This window comes from Thermobia domestica, unplaced genomic scaffold (assembly GCF_964235325.1).
Source record: "Thermobia domestica unplaced genomic scaffold, izTheDome1.hap1.1 HAP1_SCAFFOLD_195, whole genome shotgun sequence".
Taxonomy (NCBI): domain Eukaryota; kingdom Metazoa; phylum Arthropoda; class Insecta; order Zygentoma; family Lepismatidae; genus Thermobia; species Thermobia domestica.
In genome coordinates this window covers 239,063-260,102 of record NW_027655923.1, presented here as the reverse complement: position 1 = coordinate 260,102, position 21,040 = coordinate 239,063, and the positions used below count along the sequence as shown (strand labels likewise).

At 36.0% G+C, this 21,040-nt stretch overlaps 1 protein-coding gene across 1 annotated transcript in view; it reads right to left on the bottom strand.

The window, feature by feature from the left end:
* Nucleotides 1-15,714, bottom strand: part of LOC145676525 (uncharacterized) — a 78,366-nt gene extending 62,652 nt beyond the window's left edge. The window contains exon 1 of the mRNA XM_081747353.1: nucleotides 15,692-15,714. The gene's annotated coding sequence lies outside the window, so the exon portion shown is untranslated. The remainder of the gene's footprint in view (nucleotides 1-15,691) is intronic.
* Between the last annotated feature and the right edge of the window lie 5,326 nt (nucleotides 15,715-21,040).

Here is a 21,040-nt window from a genome sequence, read left to right as displayed (position 1 = left end):
TTTGACGATAGAACCTAGGGTAGGGGAGAGGGAGAGATTTAAAAATGATTTATACTAGTGTCGAATAAATAGTTTTCGGTGTCGCTGAGATGAACATTAACATTTTCAATGCCGTTTAAATCCAAATACAGCCCCGCAACTTGGGGAGGGCAAGGGTATATATGATGGAAAGTGGCCTATATTAATGCCGAATCAATAATTTTTGGGGATCGCTGAGTCGAACAGTGAAACTTCTGATGCCGTTAAAATTCAAATTCTTCCCTTTATGAACAAAATGAAACGTATTCTCTCCGTGTGAGGAAGAGTATTCTGCTAGTATATAAATAAATGAAAGTATATGACTTAGTAACACACACACATATATAAATACATATATATATATATATATAAATATATATATATATATAAATATATATATATATATATAAATATATATATATAAATATATATATATAAATATATATATATAAATATATATATATATATATATATAAATATATAAATATATATATATATATATATATATATATATATATATATATATATATATATATATATATATAAATGATCGAATATGACCGATATTACGTAGTGTCGAAGCCATAATTTTCTTGGTCGCTGAGATGAACAGTAACACTTCAGATTGAGTTTAAATTAAGCCATGTAACTTGGGGAAGGGGATAAAATGAAATTGACTACGTTTGTGACTACCTTTGAACCATACGTCCGATCTCGATCGAATTTTCCACATACATGAGGTTCGGGCCTGAGATGCTTTTTCCCTATTAGCTTTGGTGTGCAACTTACGGGGTGCATGGTTGTTTTGTTTAAAACAAAATGTTTAAAATAAATGATTAAAATTTGTTTTAACAATTTTGTTGAAAACAAGTTTTGTATACTTTTGAAACATTTTGCTTTAAACATGTGTATTTTCTAAGACTTGTTTTAAACATGTTTATTTTTATTTTATTTTACTTTTGAAAAAAAAAAAACTGCCAGAGAAAGAAAATTGTCGAAAAGTGCTCCCCATTCAGACGACTATTTTTCTTCCCATGTGAATGTTTTGATTTCTCGTGGCTACAGCAGGTCAATGTGATCTATAATTTTCTTTTTTCCTCTTGTTTTTAACGTGTATTGTTTAAATGCTTCTCAGTTAACTTGCGAGAAAGTATTGCAGTCGAAGCTTGGACTACTTGTAGAATTTATATTAAAGAATAAATAAAATAATTATCACGGAAACAAATTTTTGTGTTGTATTCAGAAAACAAAAGATTACTTGCTAAATTGCGGTTCTGAAATTAAAATATCGCAGGCATTCATTGATACAGTACATGTTGGTTCTCAGTCTCCGTACAACTTGGAATCGTTTAACATGAGTTTTACGGGAAGAAAAAAAGGACATTATTTGGAGCAAATTTATTAAAGTAACTCAAACTCCATCAGATAAGAAAACGACCATACGAGCTCGTTGCAAAACCTGTAAGGAAAGAATGGTTGGTTTAGTTCAAAGAATGAAGAATCATTATGAAAAATAAAATACTGTGAAAAAACTGGAAACCCAAACAAATTGTAAAAGTTTTGATTCGAAAATTTCTTCTGATGATTCGAACGTCAGTGATGTGGCTGATAAGAACTTCAGATCAGAATTAATTTTGTATCACCAATTTGTTTTTTTTATTATATTGTGAAAATTGCATGTCGTCTCCCCCCCCCCCCGCAGTTTTAAATTTTCTTAAAAACTTTACACCATGGCATAGCTTGTATGAAGGGACCAGGTGAGAAAGCGCAAGGTATGGCAGTCGCCCGAGCAACTAAAAATTAAAGTGTGATACTTATTTTAACATCAGTGCTGACCGTCAGTGTCTGGGACAATTTGGTCTCAATTTGTTTGTAAGTATGCACCACTCTACACGGCGCAATTTTCGGTCTTTTAACATTAAATTTTGAGGGTAAAAGCACGAGACGTCGGAATTTGCTGTATAGATTGACTGCGTTCCGACGTAAAATTTCGAAATTAGTGGTTCGGATCCCACTTTAAACAAAAAGCCTTGTCTCATATAGCCTTGCTACTGATGCAAGACTGTAAACAAACTAATTTTATGCGATTCGAACGAACTTTTGTTGCAGGATAAATTTGGCTCCAACTCAGTTTTTATAAAAATACTTTTAGATATGGGGCTTTCAGAGCACAAGGGATCCAAGTCCATTTTCAAAAAGGTTCACTTTTGTTCAGCAAAAGTAGTATCTTCGTAGCCAAGGGTACGAAATAAATGAAACAAAAAACACATGAAAGGGTGGAGGCTAAGTTTCATAAGACAACCGCTAGATAAGGGCGTTGATGGAATGGGGTAGGAAGGCTAATTTCCTACTCCTTGCTCTTAAATTTGAGATATTAACATTATATTATGTACGCTGCAGCGTGGGAATGATTAACAAGTCAAGTTCCGAATGCTATAGTCAATGAAGCATAATTCCGTTAAATAGACGGAAAAAGTCATTTTCACAACCACGAATACGAGATGAAAGAACAAGAAACTATATGACAAGATGCAATCTAGAATTTTATATGATTTCCGCTAGAGAGGGGCGTTCGTTTAGAGGTCATCCGCCCCCTACCCTGAATTTTAGATTTTGGAGGCAGTAATGTACATTTAGAAACCTTTTGCTGAGCAAAATCCAGTATTAAAAAAAATTGAAGTTCTTATACTGAATAGATGCGGATTTTGATCAATTATAATCAATTTCCATTGGCCGCAAGGAGATATAGGCCTATATTGCTCTCTTGTGTATATTTTTTGGCCCAAGAATTCCAAAGGAGGCTCTACTTTCGAGTTTCGGGCCTGCTTAAAATTCTCGAAATTGGGCCTAAGCAATTTCCAGTTTTAATCATCTGCATATTCTCCGTATTTATATGGTGTAAGGACTCAAGCTTGTTCTGTTGGACTTTGCTCATCAAAAGATTTGAAATTAAGGGTAGGGATGGGGCAGTTGCCCTCCTGTCCCACTGACTCCTCTGTCTAACGGCTGTCATATTAAACAATCCCACGCCCTTTCGCATGGTTTTAGTTACATTTGTTTTGGACTCTTTGCTGCGAAGATATTACGTTTTGAAATAGAACTCATTTGCTGAGCAAAACAAGTTTATTGAAAATGGATTTGGATTGGATTCATTGTGCTCTGAACGCCCCTAATATTACATTTCTTCAATAAATTGACTCAAAAAACACCCAATTTCATGGGCTTGCAGAAAATATTGTAAAGTTAGCACAACATGAAGTGTGCTTCAAACATTACTTTTCGGAAATTATTTTAAAACAATTTTATTATCATCAGTGTTCTGAAATAGTAATCAAATTTTTCAACAAAAATACCACACGCCTCCACGAAACGCGAGGTTAGCCCCTAAAGGCATAACTAGTAAAGCTTCAGAAGAGGTAACTCCAAAGCGACTTGCTTTAGGGCCAAAATAACTGCACAATCGTATTGCTGGTAAAATTCTAGCCTTAAAACATGTAACATTACTCCCTTTGAATGTGAAATTTCGAGTATCAATCAAATATGTCCGCCATGATACTTGATAGCACCATCTGATCTGTCAGACCACTTCCAAGTTCCATCATTCTCCCTCAACCCGTCCTCAACACACAAGGATGGTGAGGACTTTTGTTTTTCCATGTATATTGATAGATTGTGTGAAATCTATATAGTAGATAGATTTTAAAATCTACTTAAAAAGCTTATTACAACCAAGAAAGTACGTACGAGAGTCACTAGCAAGAGGGTGTAATAAAAGGGGGTCGTGATACGAAACAAGTTTTGAATTACTAATCTATACTGAAATACTCTGTATCCAACACACTTTAGTCTTAACGAGAATAAAATAAATGAAAAGATCGGTTGCAAAGGGAAAAAAGAGTGTTAATAAATGCGTTATTACACGATTTTAAAATATGTTTAAAATCTTGTTTTAAAATGTTGAAAATGTTTAAAACATGTTTTGTTCGTGTGGGTTTTAAAATAAGTTCAAAACATTTTGAACACCTATTTTCATGTTCTAAACACACGTTTTGTTCTTTTTTAAAAAGCTGTATTTTTTCTAACCCTGATGGGGAGGGGGAGATATAAAAATTATCGAAATTGGTGTCGAATCCGTGTTTTTCGGGGTCGCGGAGATGAACAGCGACACTTCCGATGTTACTTACATCCAAGGAGTTATTCCATATTATAATGTTACTACTGAAATGATTATTAATGAATTATGAACACATTCGTGTCAGTAATTTGAGAAAATTTTAAAAAAATAACAGTTCACCTCCTGAGTAAACCACTGTCTGGATTTTTCCGGGACAAACGAGTTATACAGTATTATTAGAATATTAATGAATAATTTCTTTACGAAGTATGAACGACATCGTCTGAAGCGTTAACGGAAAAACCGTCAAGGGAAAAACTCATCCTATGGGTAAACCCTCACCTTCACTCACCCTTCTGAATGTTTACATGACGAATGAGTTAGCCATATTGTTAGGTTATTAGTGAAACATTTATTTATGAAATCTGATCGAGAAAATTGAGCGAAAAGAAATAATCCCATACAGTAAATTACACCTCTTGATTTTTTAAGAGCGACTATTCATATACTACGGTGTAGGGTGGGTTGGTTGTGAAAAATAAACTAGTTACAACTGTTTGAGAAAATTGGATTATTTTAAATTTTCATCCTTGTGTAAACTACCCTTATTTTTAGGTGCAGGAGGAACATTTGAAACGTTAGAGTATAAAAACGTTATGTCTAGAATTGCTCCAGATTTGTTGACTGGCATGACCTAGTTGAGTGCATGTAAAAGCTTGAACAGATTGACAGATATCGAAAACTCATTTTATAGATATGTTGAAGGCCATGAATCGTAAATTCATTGAAATCTCGAATTCGATTTTTATCACCATCACCGCACCTTCTTTCATCGCTCGAATGTGAAAATGAAATTAAGTTGTACGTCCCGCCTTATGACGGTTGGGCTTGAGGAGACTGTCATGAGAAATGAATTAAAAGAGTGGAATGAAGAAAGTGGGAGGAAACAAGAGAACCGCTACGAAACCCACCCACATGGTGTTTGTCCACCACAAAGGCCACTAGGCACGATCTGGGATCGAATCTAGAACTCCATGCACCAGAGGTGAACGCTCTACAAAGAGCCACCATGACTCCGAATGTGGAAATGAATAGACCTATACCGACACATGAAGTGATAATCTGTCACTCCAAAAATTTAATAAGTTATGTTTAATGTGCTATCATGCTAGAAAAAGTAGCTTATGCCTATTTGTTGTACCCTTTTAATATCAGTTGTTCATGCTACTGTATATTTTAGACGAATGGCATGATTATCGTTCATACACACGTTCATATTCATGTTCCACGCACCAAGATCTGTATAATTTGTGTTCAAAGAAAGCATTCTTTATTCCTTAAATGGACTTATGAGTATGATCGCATTTTTGCACTTGTGGGTACCACTTACCAAACCAAAGAATTTTCAATACTCTAAAAGACAGAAGAATAATTTGACATCAGTTTTTCCTTTTTTCAATACAAGCTTTTCTATTTCATTTGCTGTTTAGTGCTAAGATTGGAAAGGCTGCATGTTGCGTCTGTTTCTTTTTTCTGTTCCGGACTCTCACAAACCCAAACCCTCAGTTAGTTCAAGTTGGTCTACTGTGCAAGAACGGGGAGTAAGCATACAAGACCATAAACTGAAAACAACCGCTGTCACCAATAGTACTCCAATCCTGACTAAGGTTACGTCTATTAAAGGAAAATATGAATAGGTTATTTCCTTATTATATTGTTTCGGTTATTATTAACATGAAAATTATAACTTCCAACAATGTTTTGTTAAAAAACAAGGATAGGATGGGACTCGATTTGGTGTCCAAATAGAACTTCTAGTCCGCCACTCTATCCACCTACCACAGAGACTCCAGCATATTAATATTCTCTTAAGTTTTTGGTGTACTTTCTAGCCATGGAGAGTGTCACTTCCAACCTTAAGACAAGAGTTTTCTTGTTTCTATATTTGCGTACGAAATCTTTGTTACAGTCGCTAATTTATATTTAGCAGACAATCTAGACACTAGGTTTAAAAATTCAATATTTTACTCCACTTTCCACTTCTTTGCTCCAATTTTTTACTGGTAATTATCAATTTCCCTTCGCAATCGTGCTCTGCTACTGCAAAAATCCCTCGAAAGCACGACTGCCAGTATACACAAAACCTAGCATAATTTTTATTATTATTTTATTATATATTTTGGAAATCTCTATAAATGGATTGCTTTCTATTATCTGCACTTACTAATAACAGAATTTTATAAATAAGGAAAATGGAATAAATGCGACAAATCGTGAGTTGCACTATACGCTTTTTTTTTTAACATAGTGGTACATTTGCCTTCCTGACAGCACACCTATGCATAGTTTCTTCTAAACACTCCGATAATCCTGAACTTTTCAAAATATTCAAATGACGATAAATTGCGATCACACAGATCTTTCAGTATTTGCTGCTTTCAAACAATTTGAGACTCACGAACAGTTCGAACGTCTCAAACTCGTTGAATGTTTCTAACATTTCCAGAGTCTCGAAAGTTCGATAATTCGATAAAATTAAATTATTGACAAAACTGTTTTGAAACTTTATCGAATTGTTATCCATTACTCGAACATCGGAACAGCCCTAGTTGAAACATCACAAGTTAAAGAAAAGCATGTACTAACAAATCTCATATTTGAAAATAATTTCGGCTTAAACTAGCTGCGACTACATTTAATTCAAAATTGAACTTGTGGAATGCATAGTGTTAGCGTAGCTAAAAGAAAAAAATAACGACCGGGATTCGAATCTAGGATCATCTACGTATGTGTCGCTTACACTAGCTATTCATCTCTCACATAATCACGTAAACGTGCTTCTTTTTAAAGTTATATGTTCGCATCCAAGTGATACTCTTATGCGCAGTTCTGATTTTTTAACTTGTTCTTTTAAAAAATCTAACATGTTTACGACGATTTGCTTGATTTGCCCCCCAAGAGCTTTGCAAAAGGTATTTTGTGTGAGTATTTGAACACTACTTTATCAAATATAACTCAATTATCACAGTAGTAAAATTTTTACTGCCCCCACCGTGTCAACTTTTGGAATATTCCATTCTATTAGTTTCTCAACATAGCTAAAGGACTACGTCACACTCAGGTGGCGCAACTTCAACGTAAATCTAACCTCACCCTCTTCCATGTGACCAACTTAAAAACAGTTGGCTAGGGTAGCGCATGAAAGAAAATATATGCGTCCGATCATTTTTTCTCCAATTCTAAACTTGCATATGTAAATAATCCCTCTCTGTATCCATATTTGAATCTATCCATCTCTCTATCGTAATGTCGTCCATTATAAACGCACATGGCTTGGGATCAAACCTTCGACTCTTGAGACCAAATCTAAGCCTTCTAGCAATGTACTATCGTAACTATAGGTTTGTTGCTAAAGGTAGTGTCATTTTTAGATTTTGTTCGGACGGCGGGCTTCTCCACCGACATAAGAGTTTCACTTTTATGTAAGTGTTTTACTAAACACACATTCTTTGATCAAATGTATATCACTCACGGGAGGGGTGAATTACACCCTCTTATCCTACCCAAATGATGCCCCTAGAACATTTGCTTGCAATTACTGGGGAACAAAATGAAATTAATCACTGAACAACACTCATTTCTGTCAGTAGTTTTATATTTTTAACATGCTGAAATGCTACAGAAAAATAATCTTCAATAATTTGCTATAGCTTTTTTTTCTTGGTAACTGCAAACTTATCCATTTCATCATGATAAATCACGTTTGGTACTAAGATGTCTCTTTCTGACTGTATATATATCTTTTACAGTTTGCTGGAGGCGATTTGTTCCAAGAAAAGAGGATGGGAGAAGGCATACAACAGTATAAACTGAAAAGAGTCGTTGTCACCAATAGTACTTTGTTTCGGTTCTTATTAACACGAAAATTGTACACTTCTTGTAAGTTTCGAAAAAAAAATAGGAGTGGAGTAGAGGGGAATCGATCTAGTGACAAAATAGTATAAGAACTTCCATTCCACCATTCTACCCTTCTAACCACGGGACCTACTTTAAGTTTGCTTCCTTAGCTTTTTCAGCCATGGAGTATGCCATTTCCAACCTCAAGACAAGAGTTTTCCTGTTTGTTTCTATATTTGCGTACGACATCTTGGTTACAAAGCTACCTTATATTTGGCAGACAATCTAGACACTAGCTTTAAACCAATAAATGTAATATTTTATTTCACTTTCCAGTTCCTTGATCCAACTCCTTTACTGGAAATTGTCAAAATTCTCTTCGCAATCTTGCTTCGCTACTGCAGAAATCCCTCGAAGACATGGTTATCAGGATACACAGAACTGAGTATAATTTTGTTTTTGGTTATATTTTTTTTATTATCTTAGTATATTGTTTGGTAATATCTCCATAAATGGATTGTTTTCTATTATCTCCACTTACTAATCAAAGAATTTTCTCCATAAACGTAAGGAAAATGGAATAAATGCGTAAAATAGTGAGTTACAGTATACGCGCGACTTTTTTCTGCGCATGGAGGTACAAAGTATGCTATTAATGTTGTAGGTGGGTAGGAAGTGAATATTAAAAATTCGGATACTCCGGAATTCTGTAATTATCCGGTCCGCCCTTCCGCAACATTAGAATTAGATGTCTGTGCTGTCGGTATCTAAGGCCATTTAGCCTGTCTCTATATGAAGAATGACGTCCCTCGGCCAGCAGACTATCCAATGAAAGGTAAGGAAGGAAGCGGCCTGTGACCATTATGTTAGGTACAGTCCGCAACAAAAAACCTGTAACATGATCATGTAAGTTTGTGAAACTACGCGTAACGGCGCAAGGATTCAACATAACGTATAAGTGGCACGAATCACGCCAGGAGAAACCTCGGCGTCCTTCCCTGCACACTTATTTTGGAGCAAAAGACTTCGTCGTTTCACAATAAACTTACATGCTCATGTTGCAGGTTTTTTGCTGCAGACTGTACCATCCTGGAATTTGCCTGGTATGAATAAGGGAAACCCAGGAAAAATCTCCCTCAAGATGGCTGGCCTCAAAAAGTTACATTTTTTCGACCGGGTGTCCCCACCGGGAATCGAACCTGGGGCCGTTCGCACCGACTACGCCAAGCGGGGCCACTTCCGCCACATTACGTCGGATAATACGGGGTCAACTGTACATATTTCCCTATGCTTTATTGCTCTCCCGAGCTCAGTGTACGTCTGCTCAGACTTCTGTACAGTCTGTAGAATAGTGTATTTGGATTTCAGAACGTATGTGCATGCAGCTACAAAGAGCATTCCAAGATTTCAGTCTTTGTGGTATCAAAAACAAGATCAAAAGAATGATTCATCAAACTTTCAACACTATTATATAATAACAGGTGTGATCAAGGACACTGAAATACCAGCAGGCTTTTCGAACAGGAACATTTCTCGAGTGCAGCGTTTCCTGATTCACTCTTCTTTGGTTCATCGTGTGATGAAGTTACAATAATCCAGCCAACATTATCTTTAGAAAAAAAAAAAAAACACGGTATGAAGTAATTTTAGATTAAGAAAACAACAGAACAAGATTTTTTTTTTAAAAAAAAAAGAAAGGCCGACAGAGGTATTATTATGTTAGTTTCATGAGTTATAGAAAACCTTGAGAAACCTTGAGGGAAAAAAAAAGAAAGACAGAAAGCAACTTGTCAAGATGTTCCGCAGGTGCTCGAACGAGTGGAATCGCGATTACGAAGTGAAAACATTAATGATTGTGAAATCCTACCAGAGAGAAGTCTGCACTAGTATGTTCAGTCGCCACTTTGTTTATGTTGAAGAAAAGTATTCAGGAAAACAATAATGCTTTGCTTGTTCAGATTGGAGTTAAGCCTACCTTTCAGTACCGTGGCTATGTAAGACGTGGACTTACAGTTGAAAGTGAAATTCGAACCACAGTAATGAATTACAATTTTTCAAGGCTATCTCACCAGGAATCGAGCCTGAGATCCCGTGCACTAAAAACACGCGCAATAGCCATTAGAACAGGGGGGAGTCTCGACGAGTCAAACAGGACGTGTCTCCGGTGAATCCCCCCAAAAACGTGTTACATATGGATATGGAACTTACAATAATTGTGTTGACTTATAACTAGGCGGTCAAGGTTCTTGTAGAAGGAAGTCACATCGGAAGAAGGGCTTTTCCGATAATCGAGTAACCGGTAACAATTCGATAAAATTTCAAAACCGTTTTGTCGACAAAGAATTTTAATTTTATGGAATTATCGAACTTTCGAGACTCTCGAATTGTTCGAAATACTCAAAGTGTTAGAAACATTCGACGAGTTTGAGACACTTGAATTGTTCGTGAGTCTCAAATTGTTTGAAAGCTGCAAATGCTAAAAGATCTCAGTATGATTGCAATTTGTTGAGTCGTTTGAATATTTTGATAAGTTCGGGATTATCGTAATGCTTGAAAAAAACAATGCAATCGAGGTTATCATGGGTTTACACAATATGTATTACAAACATGCAGGGTGTTCATTTTAAAAGTTGCCTCCTTTGAAATGAAGTGAAAGAAAAGTTTCTTCCTACACGTCTTTCAGACCAATGTTTATGTATGGACAAGGCTTTCGTATGTCAGGGAAGAGAGAGGAGGAAGGGAAAGGAAGAGAAAACTTGAATCATTCGAACGAGATTGCAATCCAAGACACTATTCATGTACAAACTGACAACAGGGCAAGCAGAAAAAGGAAAATTTTACATCTGGTTTTCGAGGATCTGAAATAAAGATCTGGATTGAGAAAGGTTCTGATATAGGTAGAGGTAAGGATGTTCGATAATGCTGAAGACTTTTCGGACTTCGATTTTGAAAACTCCGGTTATATCGAACTTCGGTATTATCCGGCACTCGAAACCCTTCGAGTATTTGAGATTGTCAAAATCTCGTCTAATATCTAAAATTCAAGTTTCATTGAAACAAACTTTGGGAATTCTGGGTGCGAAGCTCCCTATAGATCACGCTGTCTGTATGTGACGTCCGATGATAACGTATGAACAGATTGTAAGATTTTGATGGAACTTACTTTAGAATGTTTCTTTTTTTTTCATCATACATTTACTGTTTTTGGCTGCCTTGCGACAAGGGGAACTCTCTTGAATCCGAGTATTTGTTCTTTAAGCGTCTTCGTGATGTTACGACTATTATTAATATTACTGTTTTCTCACTATTAATACTGCTACTATTACTACTACCCAGGATTTGAAAAAACCCAGGTGTTTTTTTTAAAACTCACCTGGAACCATATGGTTTTTTTTTTGGTTTAATCAGAGTTTTTCGAAATATTTCAATGTCTTTGGGGTAAAAGTGTTGAAATATGATTTATATTTCAAAACTGTCGTCACAAATGGCAACAATTTTCTATTCACTGCTGTTTTGAAAAAATGGCCGCCATTTTGAAATTTTATATTGGATCGCCTAGGAAATCTATACAGCAAATTTAGAATGCCTTTTGCTTCTACCATCAAAATTTCAACTTAAAAGACCGAAAATTGCACCCTGTGTGGTACAGGCAAACAAGCGAACAAATATAGATAGTCTCTCCCAGGAGCCTCACCTCAGTGGCATTCGCCAAATATGAATACAAATATATTAAATTTAAAACAAATACATATTTCATGTTTTATAAAATGTTTCAAAATGTTTTATCTGAAATAATTATCTTCCAGCATAAAACAAATGGTTTTATTGTTGAAGTTCAATTCCGATACTTTATACGTTCAATTACGAGAACTTTCCGAGCACCTTTGGATTTATATGGAATAAGATTAGAACTATACCGAGAGAGAGAGAGAGAGAGAGAGAGAGAGAGAGAGAGAGAGAGAGAGAGAGAGAGAGAGAGAAACGTCCACGAAGAGTACTAATGTGCGTAAGAGAAGCTTACTTGACAAGTCGCCAAGTATGAAACGAGGATTGTCAGGAAGGACAGTAGAACGACTGCTGAAAAAGTGATTGCGGAATTGAATCAGAACCTATTCTCTACACAACAGCCCGCTGCAATAATCACAAATCTACATCAGTTTCAAAATTTGAAAGGATCTTCCAGCGGAAATGGAGCCCGGAACCTCGCACACCATAGCTGCACTAGCTCTAGACCATCGGGGAGGGTATCAGGCTAAGGCCGATCGTATATTGAACAGAGGACAGACAGCCAAGCCAAGGCTATGTGAGCAATGCAACAAAGTAATGACCGCATATTCACTTGAGCACGTGCTATACGAAAGCCTAAAAAGTGGTTACTACGACACAGGGCTCTCTCTCCACATCCGCTTCTGCCTCTCTGCCTTGGTTGACCTTCCTTGAGTCAATATGCGGCCGGCCTAACTGTGGCTTGATGCCAATTTAATAAGGTACGTTGCATTTTAGCCAGAGTTTTCCACTATTTTCATGACTGTTTGAATATGAAAATGGAAATTTTCTTACGCAATACCATTAACGTTTTGAATTGGGCGCTATTAAGTATTTTAAGAGTAACTTTCTAAATTTTTCCATACCTCCTGTTTTCAAGTTTTCAAGATGTGTAGCCTTAAAGTCAATTTCCAAAGTATTGCAAATTCCTTAACTCAGAAAGTAAGCGCATTTTTATTCCCTACAGATTTTCCTTGTTTTATAAATGGATTCATCTTTCGAACACTAACAGGATCTCTGAAACATCTTACATACTACTGTATATTACTGCAAAATAAATTCCTTCGTTTGATATATCGCAATATCTTCATAACTAAGTCAACATCAAAGAACTGGCAGAGGACGAATGCAATGTACTTCATGTCTTACATGAAACAGTTACTGAAAATAAGAACATATGATTCATCACATAGTGGTTTCAAATAGAAAATTTTGCGTTCCGCATTAAGTAATAAATCAGGGTGGTGGAAGATAGCGCTAAACGTGTAGGCCTATAGGTTCCTGGAAACACAGTCATTGCTGTAGGAGAAAGCAGAATTACTTAGTTCCTATGAAGAGAAAGAATTTGGTTTTCCCCTCTCTTTAGTGATCGATCGGTGATATTCAGAGAAAATGAAAAATCCATCATATCTAGCCAAACTTAAAACATCTTTGAGAAAGACTAGCCTTGAATCCTTTATCTATACCATGGGAGAAGCAAGTAATAAATACTTCATGTATCAAATTCTTGCAGGAGGAAGAGTCCGCCTTCTAGGGAAGAGCAATAAACATTATGATTCAGTTAAATAAAAGAGAAATTTATTAAAATTACATAAGAAAGAGATATAAAGGACCTGGTTCCTCGATACAATATGAACAACAATTGAATTACACATGTTTATCCGCGGTGGATGGATTACTCTCATATCCAATATTCTATATATGAGAGTAACATCAACAACATTTGGGAGGTGATATCTGACACCAAGATAAGACCAAAATTATAGACCATCCTGGGTGCACAAATGCTTCCTTTCGGAGTTATAGGCTGCCGAAAACATGAAAAAATGAACTTTGAAGGTACATAACTCCAAAACTATGAAACCTACCGTAGTCTGGCCTAAACTTCACTTAGGAACTAGCATGTGCTCTATCCAAATATTCAAGTCTCAGAATCTTGCGATACTTCCGCAACAATTTTTATAGAGGTAATTGAAAAGTAGTTCAAATTATATGCCTGTAGCCCAACTACTCCCGTAAAAATTGTTTCGTGAGTACCGTAGGGTTCTGAAACATTATATATATATATATGTGTGTGTGTGTGTGATTACAGGGTGTCTAAAAAGTCCTGACAGGATAATTCTTATTATGAGAGTTACAACAAAATGTAAGAAAAAAAACAATCAAATATGATGTATTCAATTATTCAATCTAAAGTGAAGGATTTTTTTAAATCGGACGAGCTGTTCGGTTGTACACTCTTTATGCGCCCAATGTTGAATGAAAATGCAACGTTGCCATTTACCTGGACTCAACATAAGCGAGTGCAGTTTTGCCCTTTACGCTAACCTGTTGATAGCCAGCCCCTATTTCAAAAATTAACTTCATTCACGTATGTTGCGTGTCCAGGTAAATGGCAACGTTGCATTTTCATTTAACATTGGGCGCATAAAGAGAGTACAGCCCAAACGGCTCGTCCGATTTAAAAGATTCCTTTACTTTAGAATAAAAATAATATATTTGAAAAAGATTGTTTCTCCTCTTACATTTTATTGTAACTGATAACAGTTGCCCTGTCAGGGGACTTTAGAGACACCCTATATATATATATATATATATATATATATATATATATATATATATATATATATATATATATATATATATATATATATATATATATATATATATATACGGACCAAGATTATTTCTACAAGTCGAAATGAAAAATTATATTTGTATACCTTTCGAGTCTTCGTCTGGAGAGAGAGAAATTGCACCATGTGGCAAGGCTAAAAATAAAGAACCATAGATTAGATCTACCAATCTATCAAATAGTTATATCGATTCGTTCCAGATGGCAAGTTAAAGTCGATATTAATTGACACTAGCATCACTTATTAGCCTAGCAATCGACTGCTTATTGTATTCGTAGAGTAATGCTAATGGCTCCAAGTCAATCTGAGACCACATTGTCAAATTTTCATTCCCTATAGTGGCTGAAGGAGGCCCCGGAAGGCATACCATCATATAACAATTTAGCTCTGTGGTTCGTGGGCGCCATTTTTAGAACACTCGAGTGATATAATATTTATTTATTCATTGTATAGCTATATAAAGATTGATATTCACATATCCCAATCCTGCTGGGACACTACCCCATACTCCTTCAAATAGAAGTAATAAACAACAGTTTTCGAATCAAGGACAAACATCTTTATAGCATAAATCAATTCTAAAGTGGGGGAACAGAGGGAGGGTGATGGATCGAGTGAGAGGGTAGCACCTTTTCATACACAAATAGTAGTCCGTAATGTTACATATAATGTACTTATAAGTTTCATAAACCGCAATTACCATGTAATTAAGTACATGTAATATATCAAATGACATCCCTCCATGTTGTATATGGTGATAGAACTATTTTAAAAGGGTTAAAAATTACAAAGATCCCTTCTATTCTATGCTTTAAGATCCTTTAGCCTGTCAGCAACACACCCAATAGTTCAGTGAGGCTAGTATTTGTCACTAGCTGCGCTGCCATCTACTTGACGCTAAGCGATGTCACTAGCGTGCAGCTAATATGGAGGTGAGCCGAAGGCTTGGAATAAATTAGCTTAGGGTAACATGCAAACAAAATACACGGAAATCACCTCTGTTTCTTCAGTTTTTTTCTTCTTCGAGCAGTAAATACATAGTAGTTGCGTATTGACTCTTTCGGACGTCGAAACTATCTCGATCTGCCAATTAGCAAGTTACTGCTAAATGACATACGTGTATTAATAATATAATTAATTCGTAAAGGAGTTTTATCAATATTAAAATGCTACATATACGTTTTTTGTACAAGTGCGTCTGGAATTCCGTGAACATTATATAAAGAGAAAAATAAAAGAGGAAGAAAAAAAGTCTCTTTACCATGACCTACAATTCCAGCTGCGTGGGTATAGTGTGGCTTATACAAGTGTTTCTAACAAGGATTACTTTACATTGTGCAAGGCCTAACAGAGAAAGCGTCTTGTCATCGATGAAATTCACGTGACGATAACAAGGAAAAACTATTACAAACGATACAAAGTACAAATTTGAACAGTAATTCCAAATACAAAGTGACTCACTAGTACTACAGAATAAACTTGGATTAAATCGATTTCATTGATAAGACATTTCTTACGAAAATCAGAGTTCAGAGCCCTAAAGGAAAAAGAGAAAACTTGTGTGTCCAAGGAATAGACACTTCGTCAATAGAGAGATGCTCCTTAGCGTAATGAATAATGAAATAAAGAATCATGCAACTAAATAAAATATAGATAATAACCAAAATATAAGTTTTAAACCTCAACGACGCAACAAACATGTTTAGTGCCAGGGGCGGATCCGGGGGGGGGGGCGATCACCCCCCCAGAAGAGGAAACTTTCTTATTTTATATATAAATAAAACCCATCCCCGATTTTGAAGCTCTTAAAAGTAGCTGGAAGTAACAGTATTACAACCCAGCGCCTCCCCCCACCAAAGTCCGTCCTGGATCCGCCCCTGATTAGCGCGGACTAAACTTCACTCTCATCACAGCAGTCACTTTTGAAAAGGAATTACGGTGTGCCAGCCGTTACGTAAGGCAATATTCTTTGTAATTCAGATTTCATCACCTCTATGAAAATCTTCTGTAGAGGTTCTGTCACCTGACACGTTAGGAAGACGTGTTTTATATCCCAATACGTCTATCTGTGTAAAATCAAAGTACGTAGTTCTTGCATACGTGATATTCATATTATAATCTTAATTATCAACTTATCAATCTGCTTCAACTCGTAATTCCTAGTTTGACATACCCCTTTTCGAACCACAGGGAAAAGAAACTAGCCACCAAACCCTTATTTAACTGGCACCGTGGGTCCCATATAGCTATGTTAGGATAAGTGAGCTAGAACCTGACCGGATAGATATCAAACCTTTACGAATAATGACCATACAATCAGTGTAAAGGGTTTACTGAATTGTATATCGGCAATGGATTTCCTAAACGTTACTTTTCCTTTAGTCGGATGGAGACACAAGACCTGTAGATGAGCGTGCTCCTAACAGAGATATTAAACTAATGTTCGGGAGCTTAAACGAAAATAAGAAATGGAACAGAAGTATATAAAAATTGTTTCTATTTTGTTTCTGTATCAAATTGCAACTGAGGAAATTCTACTTCAAATGTCAACGGGTTGGACTACACTTTTTGTCTAGTACAGTGGTACCTTGGCTTCTGTGCGCCTCTAAACTCTAACAACTTTGAATACGAATGAAAATTTCAAGCACATTTTGTTTCGGAATTCGAACGTTGCTCTGGAGTCCGAACCATATATTTTTGTTTCTCTTTGCGTACGTTTACCCTTCACTTTGTCGTTCAGCTCGTTGTCAGAAGCTGGAATGAAAACATCACGTGTTATTTTCGCTGCTAATTTATGCCTTTGTGTCAGATTTTTAAAACCTTGTTCGCCACGGGACCTAATATGTTCACTTTTATGCAATTATTATTGCATTACTTGTTGATAGTTTATCTTAAATTTCAATGTATTTGCCGTTAAAATCATTCAACATCCTAGGATTCAGGAACAAATCAAGTTTCTATTGTTATAAAGGAAAGAACTTGGAACTCGAACAGGATCGGATCAAGGTTGTATTTCCAGGCATCATTGTATTACGAAATTAAACTGTAGCTCCAGGTGTCCAATGGTTTGTGGTTTTGTTCCCAGCATGATTTCAGTGGAGAGACAAATGTTTAGATGATTCAGCATCAAGATACAATGGGAGAGTTACCTCAATTAACAGGTACAGACTCCAGTCCAAGAAAAGAAAATAAGTACCAGCGCTGACCACTTAGATGAATATCTGCAATCCGTTAAATAACACTTCGTGGGTTCTAGCTCAATTATTGAGCTCATGCAGATTGCATCCGAAAGCTGGACCCGCGAGCTCAGAAAATTTCTGCAATGTGGTACCAGTCTAGATTCGCAGTAATGGGGCGTTTACACTTAGTCGATTTGCGTTCGATTCAGTTGAATTGACGTCACTTTCAACTTAATCGACCGTGTAAACAGGAATTCAACTTAATCGCTTGTTGATCGAAGGCGACTAATCGACTGGCAACTGAATTAAAAGACGTTCTATTTTCTGTGGTTGAAATAATTGAACACATCCATCGATCTGATTCGGCCTAGTTGCTTCGATTTAGTGGCAAATGCAGCGAGTCGATTTAGTCGTGCGACTAAATCGACCAAGTGTAAACGCCCATAAGGGAGGGAAGTCAGTTTTCTCAAATTCCGCATTGAGGGAGGAGACCGTCTTGGAGAGGGGAGGAATTTTCGCTACTAGATTCCGGGTGAGTGAGGAAGGACAACTTCCGATACTGATCTAACGTCATGAGGCAAAATTGGGAATTAATAGGTAGCAGCTCTGGTTTTGAAAGTCAAATAACTGCGATTGGATATAATATGCTGACTTTATATTCCAAGATAAAGCAGTCTGGTTAGACGTAAAAATTGGTGGGCTGTAATGCTAAGGAGTTTCAGTTATTGTGAAAATTTAAATTGCTTATCAGTGATGTAAACTTACTTTTGATTCTGTTTGAGGTAAAACTACGCAAGATCAATTTACAAGATAAATACCTACTTGTTCATATTATGAATCCTGTTTCGAATAGCTCTATTTCGAAACCTATTTAAGTTACAGAAGTAATGAATACAGAACCACCGGATTTAATTCTAGTAGTTAATTTTGACCAAGGTTCCGAAGATAATTAACCATTTGGTTGATAAACTTTCAGTCTAACGTCCCACGATTATGCTAAGGGAGACGAATGATTTATGCAAGTGTGACGGAAGAATCGGTGGGATCAGAATGTGGGAGGAAACCAGAGTATCCCGAGAAAACATTACGAACACGATTGTTTACCACAAACTTACTTGGCTGGTGAAAGAACCAGGGACCCCAGGTACTTGATAAATACTCTATCACTGGGCCACCGTGCCCCTCCCCATGGGATAGAACATTACACGTACTACAAAGACATCTTTAAAAAGCAAGATTTCAATATTATGGTAATGCAATTATTACGTTGCTCAAGTCAAGGTAATATCCTTTTGGCTTTAGGTTTAGTTCGAGAATGCGAAACATTTAATACATTTCTGGAACACGTAAATTTCGAATAGTACAGGTGATTTCTTCATACAAACACGTGTTTCTTTAGTGTGTTTTCTTACCGTCAACGCTGGTCTAGTGGAAGAGTCTGCAAAAAAGTTTGAACGCAACACGGTGTTTCGGATTCCATCTTAAATTGTATAGGTCTACGTCTTACATGGCCTCAGTGCTGAACTTTCCAACTTAACACCTTAAACATAGTCTAAGCCTTATCGGCTACAAGAAAAGTCCGTATGAAGTATCACTATTTGTTTTTAATATTTTGCTTCTAAAGTTGTCAAGCAACGATCCAAAAAATATCTTATATATAAAAGAGAACGTACAAATCCTTTGTTCCCTCATCACGCTAATACGGCTGAACCAATTTCTTTTATTTTTGGGGGGTTATTAGGATTTGGACCCTAGATGGTTTTTATCATATCACTTTAATTTTTAATTACCAGTGTCTTGAGATAATTGACCATTCAAGTGTCCATAACGTACAAATCCTTTGTTAGTTCATCATAGGTAAAAATAAACGTATTTATATGCAACCCGCATGACCGTGTCACTCGGCGGGTTAACATAAATGACAGGCGATATAATGTTAACATTTACTGCAATCTACTATGGTTTTTATCATATCACTTGAAAGCGAAAACTTCCGGGGTGACCGCAGCGAAGCGGGGCGGGTTAACATAAATGACAGGCGATATAATGTTAACATTTACTGCAATCTTCTATGGTTTTTATCATATCACTTGAAAGCGAAAAAGTAAAAATTATCTAAGTAACAAAGTTTATTGCGTTCGGGGGTGACCGCAGCGAAGCGGGGCGGGTTAACATAAATGACAGGCGATATAATGTTAACATTTACTGCAATCTTCTATGGTTTTTATCATATCACTTGAAAGCGAAAAAGTAAAAATTATCTAAGTAACAAAGTTTATTGCGTTCCGGGGTGACCGCAGCGAAGCGGGGTGAACGCTGCTAGTATTGTATAAACGAAAGCTCTAACTTTCCTCAAAGTTGGTTCTAGTGACAGTGAACGATAATGAAGTTTTAATGAAATCTTGCGAAGTTGTGAAGAAGTGGGGTACTCCGCGAGAGAGAGAGAGAGAGAGAGAGAGAGAGAGAGAGAGAGAGAGAGAGAGAACGACGGACACTTACAGTAACGAACCAACCTTAAAAGTTAAACTGAATCATATGGGCCATACAACCTTTATACTTATTACAACTTTTACATAACAGTTGTTTCTGTGTAATGTTAAACATATTTTGAAGTAATTGTGGACCGAATTTCATAACCCTATAGTTATTCTCTCTTCAGTTATAACCAATTACAATTTTATTATCAAGATAGGGATAGCTTGTGTTGGACGACACGGCAGTTGCATAACAGCTCTGGTGGAGTATAGCTTTTAAGGAGGCTCAAAAAGCTCACCCAACAGGATTGATTAATAATAATAATAATAATAATAATAATAATAATAATAATAATAATAATAATAATAATAATAATAATAATAAGAATAAGAAGAAGAAGAAGAAGAAGAAGAATCGTGCCTTAGATATGTTTTCCTTGATGTATTGGCATCTCAAAGAGGAATAAGAGAGCAACTGTTAGCTCATAAAGGCCTTCAAATGCAATATAAACATTTTTTTCTGAACTTCTTTATGCTTTTATTCCCGTAGCAATTTGCTATTCTTCGCAAAAATTTGATTTCTTACGAAAACATTTCAGCAGGCGCTCTCTGAAGCGAAAATGTAATTAATATGGAATAAAATTCAGATCTGATACATGAATATTAAAAGCATCGTAGTTCGTTAAAAATTATATCCTACGTCAAACAAAAAATAATAAAAAAAAAATTGGCATTATCCCTGTAGGTCATGGAGTTGTCAGATTGACAATTAGTCACCTAGATTGAAGCTTGGATACTTTTGAGGGAAAAAAAAGCAATTTAATTTTCAATGAGAAACAATATGTTAAAAATTAAATATATGAGTACGCTAGTTGTAGAAATTAAATCCCACATTCCTAACTATGAGGTATGCCATTTTCTTTTACAAAGAACTAGTAATTTGAAATTCAAGTTAAT